At 31.8% G+C, this 16817-nt stretch overlaps 1 long non-coding RNA gene across 6 annotated transcripts in view; it reads right to left on the bottom strand.

Moving 5' to 3' along the window:
- The window catches only part of LOC106678711 (uncharacterized), a 263439-nt gene that overhangs the window by 90297 nt on the left and 156325 nt on the right, over positions 1–16817 (bottom strand). For 5 of the 6 annotated variants that reach the window (XR_010844478.1, XR_010844480.1, XR_010844479.1 and 2 more), the window contains one exon: positions 15640–15829. The exons of the other annotated variant lie outside the window; for it this stretch is intronic. This is a non-coding gene — a long non-coding RNA (uncharacterized lncRNA). The remainder of the gene's footprint in view (positions 1–15639; positions 15830–16817) is intronic. 6 annotated transcript variants of the gene reach the window in all.

The following is a 16817-nucleotide window of genomic DNA, read 5'->3' as shown; positions in this document are numbered from 1 at the left end:
TATCATATTCATGTAAGTTTAATTACTCCATTTTTTCTTATAATCTGACCTTCTTTTGCCAATCTTTTGTATTTTTTTTTTTGATATTACATGACCAATACTTTCTTAATCTAATTTAATGCATTTAATACTGTCATAATGCATTTGATGTAGAGCACAACCGTTCTCTCCCTGCCATCAACCGTTCACCTCCAACAACCATCAAATGCTAGATGAATATATTTCTTTTTAGTGATCTAATTACTATTACGAATTATAAAACATACATTTTCTAGCATTAAAAGCATGAATGACTTTTCAATTGTATAGTCTGTTGTACTTAGCTTTATGAATTATCGAAAATGTTAATTACATAATATTGCTAAACTATAATTTAATACCGGATAAATTCCAGCCGTCATCAAGATAGAACAGAGGGAGGAGCATATTGCCAATTAAACTGATGGCAAGTTGGAGAAGCCCAACTAGTTGTAATACATACCGTATACCTCTAGCTCCGAACTTGGCAACAGTACCGCCGGGAATATTCAGCCTCCTTGCCTTAGGAGTCAGTGATGGTGATGTCGATGTCTGCAAGTCCTTCAAAGGGAAACTTTATTTCAATCGCCTAGGCCAATAGAAACTCGCCTTCCTTACTATTCCCTAAGGAAACCTTTGAAACTAGGAGAAACCCTACCGAAGAGGTTGTGAAGTTTTGTAGTTTTAGTTGTTGTTTGTTAGGGCTTTAGGGCGTAAAACTCCATAGTCATCACGCCCATGTTTCATATTTTATTTTCCTAGATATCCCACTATTAAAAATATTTTCAAATTTTTTATTTTATTTTTGTTTCTGATTCTCATTTTTTTTTTTTTTTAAAGATTTTAAATTTAGGATAGTTAATTTTATTTAAGGTTTATTTATTGATTGCATTTTACAACTTTAAATCTCTGGTAGAAACCATCCAATGGTGTTACTTCAATAATTGCTTTAAATTAGAAGATTCCGTAGCCATTTTCTTTTAAGTCGCCTCAGAGGATTTTTCAGGGATTGCCATGGATGAGATATTAAGAAATAATGGATTTGGGTGGGTAAGAATTTTGGAATTAAAGGAGGTATATTTATTTTGGGCCAAATCTTCAACGAATGGGATTTTGAGGTCTTTATGGATGAGTTTGTTTATGACTTTTAAGGATTGGATACGAGAGGAATTTGATGGTTTGGTGGAGCCCCAAAGCTCAATTCTGTATGTCTCAATTTCTCAGATTATCATAGTGTATAAGAGTTTTTTATTTTATAGTAAATCGGAAATTTAGAGCGTTTGTTAAATAAGCGCTGTAGTAATCGAAATCTACATGCAGTCTCTAGTCGTTTCAGTCTAGTATGGATATTCCAAGTAAGTCCCTTGTCAAAATGGATTCCTAAGTAGCGAATCTGTTCAACAGGCCTTAGTGGGATATTAAAAAAAGATTGTTGGCAGGAGAGTGGTGATTTACGAAGGAGATTAAAGATGATCTGATGGGAAATATTTGAATTTTCCAGTTGTGATACCATTCTTCAATGGATTTTAAATGTGGCTGTATAGTTTGTGATGCAGCAGTAGGTTCATAGCTTACAGACAGTACAAATGAGTCATCAGAGTATGTTGTTAGGACTGTGTTAGGGTGGGTTGGGATATCAGCTGTATAAACCTTATAGAGAATGGGACCTAAGAGACTACCTTGAGGAACATCGGCGGTAGTTGTCCTTCTAATATATTTAAACCCGTAATATGGAAAAGACATTCCTTAAAGATGTGGCTGACTGGAAGTGTACTATTATAATATTGACACTTTGTCTACATTTCCAATCTAGCTGTTGCGATCTCATCCTTGCAATCGGGACGATTTTACGAGGTCCATGGATAAGTTAACTTTTTAATAGTCTTTAATTTTCTTGGCGGCATCAATTCCACATGGCTTGCCAACTACAAGATATTTCATTTTTTAACGGAAGACTTATTTCTTGGGTGTCAGATTGGTAGTTTTAGCGTTTCCTCTATATTATATCTGTTAAATGCAGCCTCAAAATTAGAATAAAGATTTACAAAAAATATAACTTGTGGATCATGACTATGTAGTTCCAAAAGATTATATTTAGACAAAAATTAAAACAGGTGTGGTTTGTCAAAAGATACTGGTAGTCGCCATCTACTATCCATGGGGGAAGGTGAAAAAGAGCATTAGACTGGTCTCTCACGAACTATCAGCCATCACCAATCACTTCTCGTTGAGCCAAAGAAAAGTTGAAAGAACTCCATGGGTTCGAGCTCCTGCCTGATCCACCATATAGTCCAGACCTTAAACCATTGGATTACTACTTGTTTGGATCCATGGCCCATTTCCTTCAAGAGAAATAATAGGATAGTTTTGCGGAAGTTCAAATTGTGGTCCAAGAGTTCTTTGACAGCCGTCCCAAAGAATACTATTAGCGTGGAATCGAGCAGATGGCTAATGACGGTAAATAACAATGGACTTTAGTATTAATTGTATTTTATATCAAAGAAATAATAATACAAATATTTGGTTAGAAAACGTAGAAACGTAGAAAATATATATATATAAACTTATCGCTTATTCCAGGCTATATATAATAGCTAATTTTTATTATTATTTTTCTTCTTTTTTTTTTTTACATTTTATTTAATATATAATTCCCAGTAGTATATAAAATAACAACGTTATAAATATTAATTTGTCATTTTAAGAAGTTGGAGCCCCCTAAGTTGAAGGGTCGGAGAGCACCCTCCAGTTAGAGGAGTCAGGTCTAATCCCAGCTAGTGATTTATCCCCTGCCCTATAGAAACTCAGGTGCGTTTCTTAGTCTTCATCGGCTGGCATTTTCATGCAATCATACCTGATGTCAATATAGTTCTGTGAAATGATTGGATCCTAGTTCAATATTTTTCCAAAACAATGATAATTTATTAAGATTATTTTTTTTATTTAATGATAGGTTAAAGGTGGAACGTGGATATATGGTTTCGGCCTGAATTTCAAGCGTTCATCAATACCAAGAACAAAAAAAAAAGATAAGGACCATAATGATTGAAAAGAATTACAGATTGATTAGAAAATAACAAACAATGTAAATACATAAATATTGTTGAAAAAACATGTATAGTCTAAGTATTATAAGACTTCTCATATAAGAGAAGAGTAATATTAAAAAATTCTGTTGTAAGTAAATATAGGTACGAAATGAAAATTAAAGTTATGAAAAAAGTGGGAATAAAACGTCCATGTCAGTTATTGGTTGTGTAAGTAAAATAACAGGATTAAACATTTAACAAACTTCTAAAGGACTATTAATAAAGGCTGATACCATCAAATTGTTTTTCTAAAACAAAGAAAATGTTTATTTTATAATTTTATTTCTTCAGCTTTTAAAAAACATCGTGCTCTGACAAAAAGCTACACCAATTTCTTTTTTTTTTAATTATTATTAACATTTACAACTGTTCATAAAATACAACAAGTAAATTTGAAGTAAGGTCATAATGGCATGATACAGGCATGAAGAGAAACTACCCATTGGTAGCACTCTAAATCAAAAGTTGAAAAATGTTATTATCAACTTAATTTCTGATTCTTTTGAAATGAAATTTTTGTATTTTTTTAGTTTTTAGCTATTTTATTTAATCGTAATATCGAGTGTTATGCTCTCCTGCTTATTAAATTATTTCATCAATGGAATAAAAACGTAAATACTGAAAAAATTTTTAGTTTTCATCAAAAATATCATATATATCAATATTATTTATTTTTATATAAGAGAGCTAACAACACCTTTGAAGTTAAAAATTCGTGAATACCTAAATAGTATCCAATTAAATGACACTTTATAAAGTATGGGATTTTTTACAGTAAAACAGTCTAGTATCTGAAATTTTCATTTTTGATATCAGGAGGGTATCAAAATTTAGACTAGATATCTGACCAGTGGGGTCATGCAATGCACGGTGGCACAATGGTATGGTACTATTCCAAGGACCCGGGTTCAAATACGGTTATGGTATAATTATTTAATTGATGGATAATTATTTTCTGTTACACTGTAGCTGTGGGTTTTGGTGAATTCCGAGGATCCACCCAGCCTCATAAAATAGGTACCACTGATGGAGAAAAATCAGGCGTTTGAGCATAATCATAAAATAATTAAATTATTTGGAACAAACCATTGTAACTATTTCACATCTTTGTCCTATTACACCATGAAAACGAAAATTTAAACATTTCGATAAATAAATAATAATCTCCCCGCTAATAAATATTTTTATTTTTTATATTGCAAACCCGTAAAGAAACAAAAACAGATTATATACCAGGAATTCAAGCTCCAAAAACCAGTAACTATTTATTTTATTTTTTTCTTGGTGTCTTATGCTTTGTGAAACTTATCTTGAAAGGGCTTAATCGCCATACATCCAATTCAGTCTTATAGTTTATTTGGATTGTTTCATTTATTGTAGCTTCACGTGATCTATTTTAATTAGCAGGTGCGAACGTTTTTATTTTATTCTTTCTTCAATTTAATTTTCTTTGACTTGTACATAAATTATTTTTATTATGTGATTAGTTTTATTTTATTATACTTTTGATATACATTCATATTTTTATATATATATAAATCAAAATAATATTATATTTTATTTGTATACTTCTTTATTATTATTTTTTTCAATTTAATTTTTTTCTTTTAATTTAGTGAGTACTATTGTCATTATTTACATTTTTTTTTTCTGCATCTGACTTCTGTATATATCTTATGAATGAGAGTATTTGAACACTACTACTTAATTTTTGGTGTATTGTATTATTCTCTTCAATAAAATAAAATAATATAAATATTAGAATTAGTAGAGTATTTTTTTAATAACGGCTAAATGTTAATGAATCTTTATGAGTTGATGCATTTATAAAATAAAAATTGCACATTAAGTTTGCAACAGGTATCAAAATTGAGTAGCATTTAAGTTGACCTTTGTCAATGCTTCTAACTTTTAGGTAATCTCGATCATTGAATATGAAGCCCGAAGATCCTGCTTGACTAAGCAGCTGATCCCCTGCAAGATTGTCACCTTCGTGACATTTTCATCCCCCACTTAGGATGACAGGTTCCCCCTTCTCGACTTGATGTGAGGAAATGGACCTCTGAGGTGTTCCACCACCTAATAAGGACTATAACAGGTAATATCCCTTGTCTTCTCATAGGTAAACTTTCTTATTCTAAATATTTCTAATGGCGGTTCCATTAAGTCCCTGAAAAAAAAAAATAATTGCACTATATTCCCGATATCAAACCTAAAATATATGAATTTATGTTCCCTTATGCATTGCCCCAATATCGTTATAATAATGATATGATTATTTTCAATTTTGTTTTTTTTTTAATTTCTCATGAAAATAGGCCGAAAATTAGATAAACATTTAATACTAAACCGCTATTGTGCATTTTATTTTTGCTTAAAGTGTTCCACCGAAGTGCTGTTGAACATGTTTTTTATAAACTACATACACCAAAATCACATAATAAAAGACCTTACAATAGAATATCGAGAAGATAATATTTATTAATGTTAACATCACTTTATTTAACTGATTACGTGAAGAAGATGGTCGCGGAGGGGGGAGGGGGTGTGGTCAGCAAATATACAAAAAAGCACGAATAAATAATTTTTCAATTAAGGTTTCTAGTAACAAGAAGCTATTTATTACCAACGTTTCGCTCCACTTTGCAAGGTTTCGTCAGGGCTGATAAGAATGACGTTCTGATGCCAAATGAGCCGTTGGTTAACAATAAATACTTTTTTGTTGCTATTTTGAAACTTTTATTGACCGCCCCGGACTATCTTTCTCCAATTTACTTCATAAAGTAATAATAATACATAAAAAAAAATTTCTATTGAGGTTAATGACTTTCAGTTTAATGAAATTTTTATTAAAATTATCACCACATAAAAATGTTTTTATGAATTGACTCACCAAACTTCCTATGGAGATAATGCAGAATAACAATAATGTGTGGGAATAAAATAAGGATTGTTATTCTTATGAAATTTTGGTTTAACATCAAAAACATCTTAGTTGTGTAAATGACTTTAAACTAGTGAAGTAAATGTATATATATTTAAATATTGAATTTTTTGTATGTAAATGTGTAAAAACTTTTTTTATCAAAGTGCTATATAAACATTGTTGATTGTAATTTTTTTTTATTTTTAGAACTTGATAATGAGCAGAGGAGCCCTAAATGTTGTTCGGATGTTATATAGAATAATGAAGTTGATAAATTCCTGAAAAGAAATATAATAAAATTAAATTAAACTATTTTTTCACCATAAATCTCAGGATCCAAGCTCAGCAGAGATATATTTACAATTACTGTCTCTGTGGGATTACGAAGTTATCTGACCCTACATGGGTTGGATTGTAGATTTATTTTCATTATTTATTAAATATTAAGGTGAATTTCGACAAATTAATATCTCAGGGGTATTTCTTTAGTTTATTCAAAAAATACTTTCACGTTTAATTCCTTACATCACTGTTTGAATTACTGCAAAAAATATGGTCCCAGATGTGAAAAATTATCCGTCATATGAAGATAAACCAGGAGCAAGATAATTCTCTTAAGGAAGTGCAGAGAACAAATGGGACAAAAAAAGAAGAAAATAAGGGATATGTATCATGGATCAGACCCTACATCCGCACCAATAAATCTAAATTGTAGGGAAAAACTGCCGGTGGGGAGAGGATATGGTTAGCTACGGAATATAGGGATACTTACCCCATTATCGGCCTGAATAAAGATGAATGCCTGTAATCAACCCTCACATTCGAGGGGGCCGACTCCTCAAAAGGTGGGCCCCCCCTTCACTATATATAAACTCTTTCAGGCTACACCACCTCTCCACCTTCATTTTAGGGTTAATTTCTATACATCAACTGGTGGGTTCTCGGATAACAGGTCTGAGTACCCAACGCAGTAAATTAGAAGATTTCTCATTCACCTGTTAATGATATGAATATTAATAACATTTTCAAAATGATTAATCGTAATTAAAACGTGTTTAAAACGTATATGATGTTTAATATCTCAACGCAAGAAAAATATTATTTAGATGCACCAGTAATTGGAACTTTAACAACAATTTTTAAGCATTTTTAATGTTGCGAAGTAGCATTGCTCATAGTTCTTCTCATAAATGATTGTTTTGGGTTATCAAACCTTTACCTACTAATGATAATAAAATAATATTATTTTTTTCACCTATAAATAAATCAAAAGTAAATTTTTATTTCACCTATATAGAAATAAAAAATTTCTATAGGCAAAAGAACCTAAAGGAAAAATGGTTATAAAATTTTAAAAATCATATTTCATTACTCGGAATACCACGTCCAATGGGAGAATTTTCTGTTAACGGCAGATATAATCGAAGACTGCCTTGTTTGCAGAAATCAATCTAAAGGTGCCTTTGTTTATTTACGAGGAGTTTATATTATACTATCAATAATTATTATTAACTATTTTAGTATACATTTATTTATTTTTATTATTATTATTATTTAATCACATTTTTATTTTTATTCAATATGTGTATAGACGGTATGATTCAATAGTATGACAGTTTGTATCATTATAATAAAAGTTTAAGAAAAAAAATATGAGCACACCTATATATTGTTTGTGTATATAACAAAATACTTATAAAAATCATGCATTTTATAATGAATCATTCAAACTAGAAGTGTTTTACTTTCTCATAAAAATATAAATTTCGTTTTCATTATTTATTTTTTTATTATTATTATTAATGTTCCCAATGTAACCGATCTAGCCCGAACCAGATATCACTCCTTCCATTATAAACTCTCTAACCACTCAAATCCCCTAGTTTCTAATCTTGCATCCTCTTCCATTCCTGACAATCCTCCGAGGCGCCTGAAAAGAAAATGGCCCCGAGACCAGCTAATGTAAAATGTCATTTGAGTGCTACCAATGGGTAGTTTCTCTACACGCCTCTAACACTCCAATTTAACTTAGATCAGATTTACTAAATGTATTATAATGTACAGTTGTAAATAGCGATAAATAAATATTTAAAAAAAAAATTATTATTTTTATTTCCCGCCTCCTCTTAAAACAAAAAAAAAACGAAAACCGTCTATCAAGTTATCTTTTGAAAACTTCTGAAAAATAATGCATAAAAATCAATCAAACCCAATTAGAAACAGTAACTTCAATTAAAATACAGAAACAGAAGATGCCGGCAATTACTTTGTGAAGACAAATGCAAAAGTTATGGTAAAGACGAGTTAGTCACAAGGGTATTTTTGTCCGTGGGTTGTTGAAGCAGATAGAAGATGAATATTCAGAGTTGTTGGGTAATTATGGAACACAAGGGTGCAGCGGAGGTGGAGAGATGGAGGCGGAAGCCGAGGAACCAGGTGACGGGGTAAGTTTTTCACTGCTAATGAATTATTGAACGGCTCTGGTTGTATGTGCTTGATGAAGATGGCACACATTTCCTTCATGTCTGTTCGCACCTGACGTACGCATTAATATGTAAGTGCTAGAGAGAACTTAACTTGGACAGAGCACTTACTTCATTAGCTAAGTGCCAAGTGAGAGGCTGAGTCCACGCGTGACCGGGAGCCACTCAGAACCCTCTCCGCGATACATCTAGTCCCATCCTCGCCTCCATCTCCAAATAGGCCCCAGCTGGTTCCCAGGACTTGATGAGTTGATGTTCTTAGGCTTCATATATCATTAATTAGCATTAATATGCAGATCCATATTGTGATACCCGGTCCATGCATAGCTGGAAGTCCTTTTTTACAATAAGGTGCTAATTAACTAATAAATTATTCAAACCTCTTATTCTTCCTTGAGGTCAAGCATTAAAACATAATATCGGGTAATCCTGGCAATCCGAACTTCGATGCTCCACCAATCCGAACTTGCGTTAAAAAAAAAGTTTCTTTTTTGAGAAAACAGCAGGAAATAACATTTTTGGTTTTCAAATAAACGTGCAAATGTTTAAAGGAAATTTTTAACTTCCCGATCTATATGGAGGTTATTGTAACCACTATGGAAATCGAAAGTGGAAATTTTTTTACAGTTTCGATATCGGGTAATCTAATTCCTATGAAAGTGTTCATAATATATTTTGTTGGAATTAGAAATAAATAATATCTATTTTATAAATCATTTGATTCTGTAAAACTAATTTATTTAATAGTAGAAATATGTATAGTACAAATTTTATTTTTGAACTCATTTATTATTTTTTCACGTTTTAAACAAATCTGTACAAAGATTTTTTTTATTTATACTTTTTCACCATAAATGAACAATCTTATAGTTTTAACTAATTAAATCATTATTTAGAATTACTGATTTGCGTTGCATTTATGAAACAGATTGAAAATGTGTTGCGGATCACTGCAGAAGAGAGGAATAGAGAGAGTAGCGTAAATAGAGTTGAGAACGAAAAAAAGGGAAAGAATGAATAAGGAAAATGTACTATAATATATCTTTGAGTGAGAAGAGGAAGGAGGAAAAAATATATCAAAAATTAAATTAAATTGTTAAAAAATAATATTTGAAATATATTCTATTCAGGTTATAGTTAATTTTTGTTGGTATGTTTGTTAATATATTTAATTTAATACTAGATCGGCCTGATGGGCCTTACATGATTGATATAACAGTAACAATTTTTTTTTTTAACACTTGATTATGGGGAGGGGGAGTATGTTTGTTTTTGTTTAGTGGGGCCAAACTTCATTGGTCATCAACGCAATTTGTATTTTATTTAATTTTGCTTATATTTGTTTAATTTTATTTATTTTTTAATTAGATTATTTATTATTTTATTTATTTTATTGTTATATTTTTGTCAGTAAATGTTGTGATTTTAAAAACCGAAACACTAATTCTATTGTTTTATCAATCGTCTCCAAGGGTTTTTGAAATATCTTTGGGGGGTGGGGGTGGAGGGGAGTAGTCTCATACAAAAGACACCCCAACTAGAAACAACGTTATAATTAAAAAAAGAATTATGATAAAATATATATATATATATATAATAATTCTTGATAACAGAGAACAGTAAAGCTAAGAACAAAAAACAACATTCATAATAAAACAAATAATTGCCCTCTAAAGGGAATTAATACATGTTAGCGTTTATATATCCAATCATGGATTGATATATATGATGTGTATTTTATTTATATGTATTTGGACACCATTGTGGAATAAAGCATTTCGCTACAACGATGGCTGAATGTTATAATTTTTTTATGTAAGTATCCAGAGAAAACAAAAATAAAATTAAAAACTAAATTAGATCTCAATTTATTCTTCTAATCAACATGGATTTATCGGACTGAAGCCTGAAAATTTACATCCGATAAAGTAAAAATAAAAAATAAAATCTTATCTTTCAGAATCTAATTGCAAAACAAAATCTGGAACTCCTTCCAACTCACTTAGTAACCTTCTTCAAGTCACCATTTTCTTTCTCCGAAAATAAATTTATCTTCAGAGTCATGAGTCATTTAAAGTTGTTTAAGCCAGCTAAATATATTGAAGACATATTTAAAGAATTTAAATTGGTCATGTCTACTTCTAAGTGCAGTTCCTGAAGAAGACGGCATATCTCAATATATATTTTAAATATTCTCACGAATAAAATAATGATAACTTATCCCCTTATGTACAATGTTAAAAACAATCCGGTAAAGAACAGCCATTACAGGAAGACGGAACAGTTATAGCCGAGAAGGGAGATATGGGCAGGTAGGGTCACCCCTGACCCCTGCACTTTGGCACAGCTCGAGTCACGTGGCCAGCACGTGCTGCCTCTCACGTGACCGCTGTCTCACACTGGGCTTTGCACCAATGGGAAACTGTTTCCACATCACCGCTCTCTTGTTACTCAATTTTATTCTAAACCTCTATCATTTCCAACACCGCACCATTGGCTCAAGAAGTTATTAATCGAAGGCTACATTCTCGAAGTCACCGAATAATTGGTTTCCGTCATCTGATAGTAACCTATTTGCGCTTCTTTCTGCTAAGCGCAAGATAAAACAGTTTCACAAAAAATGCAACTGAGGTAGGGACGTTTCTTGTAGGCTTGAAATAAGAAGGTTCATTTATACTTGTTTAATCATAGTGTGATTAATTAATATTTTTAAAAATTTAATTTATTAATTGCTATTTACCACTGTAGTAATATATACAATAAGTAAATGTGATGTGAGTTATATTAATGACATAATACAGAAAAGTAGAGATTCCACCCATTGGTAAGAACTCCAATATGGGAAATTTGGATATAAATGTAGCAGTGGCCATATTGGTTGGAACTATTTTTTGTCTGTTAGATCTAACTATTTTTATCTATTTATCATATGTGGCCGGAGCACGCGTGCCTTCTCAGCTGCCCGCATACACGCGGTTTGAGTCCGTAAAGATATAATAGAAACAATGCCATGAGATGTCGACCGCTATACCAACCGATCGATATTATTTACCGAGCTGTTACAGTGTATTATGCCCACTTTGAATATATGAGATATATTGACCAATAATAAAGTCCGTTCTCGGAATCCCATCAGAAAAACTTTACCAACGCTAGAATAATAAATTTATATATGGAAAGCAGCTTCGGGTTCCCCGCCCTCCTCTTTAATTCATACAGTTCCTTCAACGGAGCAAATTGTACCGAGTACCGATAACACGTACCTTAAGGACTAACACGAACAAATACACTGTCGGCTTTTTAATATTCAACGAACCGTTTCTCGAGTAGCATAAAAACAACTGTATTACTTATGCCTCACAAAAGTGCCTACTGAAAGCAGACTCTATTAGACTGCTAATACGCTAGCTGTGCAGGACATTAAAAATTCCGGAGACTCCCGATGATGGAGAATTGTCTTCTTTCCTCCCCTCGACTGGTATAATATGTAAATTGACAGTGTCGTCGGAGGTGGAAGGGTGGCGGGAGGGAAATTATTGATGCCTTCACACGGGGGATAATTTTCCACACGTAAAGGCCTAATGGTGGAACGGCCTCTTTATCCTTAAATATACATCTCATAAATCGTCCCAGACTCAATCATTCATTGTTGCCCACCTTAAATATCTCCCATCCGCGGCTAATTCTTTTCTTATACCCTATACCGTTTGCTGGCCAATCTGAATAAAATATAGAACCTACATAGAATCCTCATTCTCAGAATCGCATGTTGTTTTTTAATTATGATCATATTCCTAACACGGACTTCCTTCAATGTCTTACAATAGCCTTCTAATACATTTTTTTGAGGATCAATCAATAATAAAATAATTATATTGACGGGACTTGACTACAGACCTTGTAGATCTTTGACCGCCCGAACCAGCCTTCTCCACGTTTGCATATCTTTGGCCGATGCTTTCCAGTTTTCTGCATACAACTCTTTCCCATCTTTGTTGATTCTGACTATCTTTCAGGTTTTTGGGCTCTTGCCGACTATACTGGCATTCATTATTGTGTAGAGAAGTCCTGATGGATTGCTTCGAGGCACGTGTCCTGCCATTTTTGACCTCTTGCCTTCATATCGTGAGATATAGATTGACTAGTCTTTGCTAGCATTTCTTCTCTTCCATGTGTTAGGGCTCTGATCCCGGATTGCTCCTGTAATTGTACAAAGGACTTTCCGTTAAAATCTCTCGATTCTACTTTTTAGGGTACATGTTGGTACACGATCTCGCAGCCATTTATCAGCTGGCTTTATCATGGCCTGGTACACCCTCAGATTTTTTGATATTTTTCGAGATTTCAGTATTATTGAAACAAAATACATATTTTTTGAAGTAAAAACATTTTATTCTGGAAAAAAGTTTTTCTTATTTATTCATTAAACTCTAAAATGTATAATAATAATATTAATAATAAAAACTTTATTCACATTCTTTACAGAACCAATTCCCCCTAATTTATGAACCATTTACAAAATTTTATTTTATTTTTTTACATCAATTAAAAAGAAATAATTTATATATAATTAAATAAAATATTATTATATCTACGCTGTAATTGAACACTTGACTACATATCCCTTCAGTAAAAAAAAAAATAGTATTCCTAAAAAAAGATTTTGTTATCTAATAATTGGACTCTGAAATGAATTCAAATTAAAAATAATAATTAGAAACATTGCTTAGAAATATTTTGTACTAAATATATTATTTTAATAACCGTTACAACAAATTTTCAAAAGGTTTATAGTAGTACTGAGCTATAGTAACAAGGAGGAACGTATATGTGTTTTATTTGATAAAGATTTCTGACTCGCATTTTTTTTTTTTTTTTTTTTTACTTGCCTATACATGAACAATATATTATTGGTAATCCTGCGAAACTTCGGCCTAAATACACGTTTTGAGGTACACTGACTTGAAATAACTAATTCTCGCAAAATGGTCTGCGTGTATGTATGCATCTGGTCATCCTGGCTAAAAAAAGGCGATAAGCCGAACGAAAACAAAACTACCTATTTACAGCGGGCATGTGCCTGGTGTGTGATAGCAACTTTTTCGATAAAACCAATTGACTGGAAGTGGCACTTCATATAATCAATTTTTAACATTTTTCCGATTTTCTAGAAAACGGCTCTAACGATTTTGATTAAACTCGGCATGCCAATGTACACTTAAATGGTCTTTAATTTCAACAAGATCTTATTCCTATCGGAATAGTATAAAAGAGCTTAAACTAATAAAAAAAAAATCTTTTCCGAAAATACCTTTAATTTTGTTCATTTTTCATTCAACAAATAGTTCTAATTGTTGGCTATATTAATCAATAAATAAATACAAAATATTATAGATTATTATAAATAACTACAGAAAAAATAAAAAACAATAGAAACACGCCATTTGAACATGAAAAGTCGAGACCACACCATCTTTCCCGATGGCAATAAGGCTTCTCTGAACTGTTTTCTCGGGAGTGACAAAATTTATAATCGATCCTCAGGAAATCTTAAAATTCAAATTTTTATAGTGACAAAAATTTTTTAAAAATGTATCCATAATTTTCTCCTTGCATAGTTTTTAGGTTTTTTTTTTTTCGAAAATCACAAAAAACTTGGGAACGTATGTAGGGTGGCAAGTGAAGTTTGTGTGACACGCGCACCGCAATAGATTTTATAAATTCATTATTAGTGTTGTTGATTGTGTCTTATGTGTTAATGAGATTGGAGTAACATAAATTTAAATTTTATACAGAACCTTTAAATTAAATCATAACATAGCCTACGGTAGTCTACTAAGGTAGTCTTAGGTCCCATTCTCTATACGGTTTATGCAGCTGATATCCCAACCTACCCTAACACAGTCCTAACAACATACGCTGATGTCACATGTGTACTGTCTGTAAACAATGAACCTACTGCTGTATCACAAACTACACAGACATACATGACATCTATTGAAGAATGGTGTCAAAACTGGAGAATCAAAATAAATCCTAACAAATCCCACTTGATAACCTTTACTCTCCGTCGTAAACCTATACCCTCCTGTCGTTCAATATCCTTTTTAAATATTCCACTAACGCCTGTTGAACAGATTCGATACTTAGGACTCCATCTTGACAAGAGACTTACTTGGAATCCCCATACAAAACTGAAACGACAAGAAACTGCTCGTAGATTTCGATTACTACAACACCTACTAGAGAAATGCTCTTAACTTCCCATTCACTACAAATAATTATTATATTCTATGATAATCAGACCAATTTGGACATATGGCATTGAGCTCTGGGGCTGTACCAAACCATCAAATTCCTCCCGTATCCAATCCTTACAATTCAAAATCCTTGATGTTCCTTATTACGTCACAAACACCTTAACATCCCTTTCGTTGCATATCTGGCCCGAAAAAGATATACGTCTTTCCATTCCAACAAACTCCTTATCCATCCTAACCCTTTAGTTCTTAATCTGTCATTGTTGACAACCTCTACTAATCTTCCGAGGCGTCTGAAAAGAAGATGGCCACGGACCTTCTAATTTATATTAATGATTGAAGTACCACCATTGGATGGTTCCTTCCCAAGATTTTCAAGTGTGTGAAACATTCCACATATTTACTTATTGTATTTTTTTTTTTTTGTACAGATGTAAATTACAATAAATAAATAAATTTAAAAAAAAACATAGATTTGAATTTTTTGTCAGTAGACCGATTCTTATATTTCTTTGAGATTTCATTTGAAATTGATTTTCCCCAGGTGTATCAAATTTGAATTCATGGCATTGGACGTAATAATCGTTCCGTTCATCCGATTTTATCGAATTTTTCTCTTTATTAACTATTTGGCCTCTTACCGATTTTATCAGGTCCGTCCACTACTTTTATAAGTGTAAACGTATTTTCTTCTTCACACCTACTTTTCAAAAAGTGCTGTTTTTGTATTTGTACATTTCAAATTAAGAGTAAATTCCCCTTTCCTCATATAAGCAAGTAGGAGGTAAAACGAGATATTAGGGAACAAAGATAATAAGTTGTTATAGTATTATTTCCAAACACAAGCGGTATAATGTTAATACCTTCATTAATTTCTTGCACAGGGAACACTCCTCCAGTTACAGAACACCCTGAACTCTTGGACGATATCGAGAGCAGATTATCCATGGAGTGAATCCAGCCTTGAGGATTGGATAGTGTCGACCTGCCAACTTGCAGCTCCTATCTTATCACTTTGGGCAGTTCCCAACTCCTAACCAACAGCTCCACTTCCTGCAAATCCAATACTCCAATAATACAACATTATGGTCTTGTAAACATGTATGGCTCTTGTTTAACAAATATTGAAGGAAATGGCAGTTTTAATCGATTGAAAGTATTTATTATTAACATTAGTACAAAAAGAAAAATGTGTATTTTTCATTCCTAATTTTAAATAACCATCTGCCATTTGACATTGACATAATTCCTTAAATCATCTAAGAACGCAAGGGCATATTAGTAAATTGCTAGTTTCTAATTTTGATATAGAAATATTGTTTCAAATAGCAAAATTTATTTAACTGGAGAAAATTCCTGAAAGTCTCCAGACTTCAAATTAAAAGTTTAATGTTTCGACCAACCTGAAATTATTTTCAAACTTGATTTCAAAATTTAGCGAATTATAAATTAATTTTAAGTAATCTAGAGGTTACTCTTGGCGTATGACTTTCCATTGTGTGTATGTTGTGAGATTTATATACATATTTTATTTTGTATATTTTTATGTTAAGATTTTATTCTTTCAACTAACTCATAGGGTGAACATTTTATCATTCAAATATTAAATTGTAGGTCTCTTATGATGATGATAACAAAAAGAGTTAATTCGTTTAAAAAAAAAAAATAGAAACGTTTATACCAAAAACACTCTTCTTTAACGCCACTGTACACACAAATTTTTAACCCTCTAAGTATATATGGAGGAAAAATAGTCGGGGGTATAAAAAAACATTTACCATACAGTATAGGTATTAGTTACAAAACAGACAGAAAGAAATAACTGGTGTTGTTTTAAAATAATGAAACTCAAACCTTCCAAATATTATTAGTATTTTTAGTTATTGGACTTAAAAATATTTTGAAGAAAAGGGATCAAAACAGTACTAAATTTCTATACACGACAAACACGTTTCACTTAGATGAGTATATCGTTATATATTTTTTCTCTTACGCTCAAATGTTATTTTTTAAAAAATGTTTTCATATATATACATATATA

The sequence above is a fragment of the Halyomorpha halys genome, unplaced genomic scaffold, assembly GCF_000696795.3.
Source record: "Halyomorpha halys isolate HHAL.00 unplaced genomic scaffold, Hhal_1.1 Scaffold157.1, whole genome shotgun sequence".
In the NCBI taxonomy this organism is placed as follows: Eukaryota; Metazoa; Arthropoda; class Insecta; order Hemiptera; family Pentatomidae; genus Halyomorpha; species Halyomorpha halys.
The sequence above is the reverse complement of the archived record's forward strand: the minus strand, read 5'-3'. Positions and strand labels throughout refer to the sequence as shown.